This window comes from Giraffa tippelskirchi, chromosome 3 (genome assembly GCF_054371585.1).
Source record: "Giraffa tippelskirchi isolate mGirTip1 chromosome 3, T2T-mGirTip1v1.2.pri, whole genome shotgun sequence".
In the NCBI taxonomy this organism is placed as follows: Eukaryota; Metazoa; Chordata; class Mammalia; order Artiodactyla; family Giraffidae; genus Giraffa; species Giraffa tippelskirchi.
In genome coordinates this window covers 106112963-106115046 of record NC_137277.1, presented here as the reverse complement: position 1 = coordinate 106115046, position 2084 = coordinate 106112963, and the positions used below count along the sequence as shown (strand labels likewise).

General features: G+C 43.4%; 1 pseudogene; it reads right to left on the bottom strand.

Moving 5' to 3' along the window:
* Nucleotides 1-418: 418 nt before the first annotated feature.
* On the bottom strand, nucleotides 419-1719 carry LOC145540455 (ubiquitin-conjugating enzyme E2 variant 1 pseudogene; annotated as a pseudogene).
* Between the last annotated feature and the right edge of the window lie 365 nt (nucleotides 1720-2084).

Genomic DNA, 2084 nt, shown 5'->3' with positions numbered 1-2084 from the left:
CTAATAAGCCACCCCTAGCTGGAGGGCTGTTGCTGGGAGGGCGGGGGGAGGGGAGAAGGCAGAGACCCCAGGCCATGGAATCAGCAGCAAGGTGATTGTGTGATGTGTCTTTTCACAGTTGAGTTAGATGTGCCGCACAGGTTAGGAAGGGAATCAACTTAAATATAACTTTCTTGATCCCAGAAGTTCAACTATGTGGACAGTGGTTACACTTGACCGGATGCTTTGTTATAGCACAACTTATATATTTCAAATGGACAAAAAAATTAGTATCATTTACAGTATCTTAAGATAAACTGCCTTTGAATGGGAGCTTTCTTTGCAGTACTTTGAGGTCTACAAGACGAATCTAGAAAATTTACTACTGTGGAAAATGAAGACTGCTTAAATCGAAGGGGGGGCAGGGGAGGGCCTGTGGTTTTTCTTTTTGATTAATTGCTGTAACACTGTCCTTCAGGCGGCTGAGGGAGTTTCATATTTTCTTTAGACATCATTAGGCGCCAAAGCTCTTGCAGAACAACTTTGATGCTATACTAATCCTGCCATTTTGCTAGCACTGATATGGCTCTTGGGTCCACCACTCCATTAGAACTATTAACTCCATTCATATTAATTTTTGTTACAAATCTTACAAAGGGGGGGATGCTTCTGGGTATTTAGGTCCACATTCTATTTTAAGGCTGTATATTCGGTTTTCATAAATTGTCCGAGCCCGTGGTGGCTGCCATCTTGCATCGCTGTCGCTCAAAGGCCGGCCCTTGCCACCTCTTCTTAATCTCTTCTGCCTCTGTTAGGTTCTTACCATTTCTGTCCTTTATTGTGCCCATCTTTGCATGAAATGTTCCCTTTGTATCTCCAATTTTCTGCCTGATAGAACAAGCTGTTGTACGGCTATCCTTTTCAGCTACCCCCAACCCAGCATTTAATGTGCACATCCAATCTTTTCCCATCAGTATACTGAACCAGACAAGACAGAAATCAATCTCTTGGGCAGAAAAACCAGACCATTAGATTCACCTTTTTGTTTCCCTTCCAAGGGAGAATCTAGGAGTTGGCAGTGCCAGTGCTTTACTGGGGAGTAGGCGGGGGAGAGGGAGGAGCTAAGATAGGCAAATGGGAAGATCTTTCCTACTTGCTTCTTTATGTCTCTTCTTGGCTTTGCACTTGGCTGTTGCAGCCTCTTAACTGCTTTCTCATAAAGGCAATTTAGCACCGATATTGTGTTTTTTTAATTTTTAGATATTTATCTTTTTGTTTTTTGGCTGCACTCTGTCTTTGTTGCTGCTCTTGGGCTCTCTCTAGTTAAGAGTGGGGGTTACTCTCTAGCTGTGGTGTGTAGGCTCTCATTGCTGTCACTTCTTTTGTTTGGAGCATGGACTCTAGGACGTGCTGGCTCAGTAGTTGTGGCACATGGGCTTAGCTGCCTCGAGGCATGTGGAATCTTCCGAGACCAGAGGTCCAACCTGTGTCCCCTGCACCAGCAGGTGGATTCTGTGCCACTGGACCACGGGGGAAGTCCTGGCACCTCTACTGTTATTAAGTTGGTGTCTCCATGGGGAACAAAGGCCTGGAATTTCCTATTTCATCATCTTCTTGCTATTACTGCTCTTGTTTACATTTTTCAGTTTTGAAGACTCAAACTTACAGAAAAGTTCAGACTACTATAATGAACTCTCACCTAAACTGACTAGCAGAACTATGGCTAATATTTTCACCCATTTGCTTTATCTCTCTGTCTGAACAAATACTGAACCATCTGAAGTTAAGTTGCAGACACATATTTGACTCTAAAAATTTCATGTGTATTCTTTAAAACAGGATGATATTTGTCAAATGATGATAGGATCAACACTTGATATAACAGTGTCGAATTGATTGTTTACTATAGAAAAGAATTTTTTTAAATAGGACTTTGGGGATTGGCAGGCTTTTGGAAGCATCCGTGGGTTAACGCCATCAATTGCAGTGTGGTGACTTAGGCTGGAGAAGGCAATGGCACCCCACTCCAGTACTCTTGCCTGGAAAATCCCGTGGACGGAGGAGCCTGGTAGGCTATATAGTCCATGGGGTCGCTAAGAGTCAGA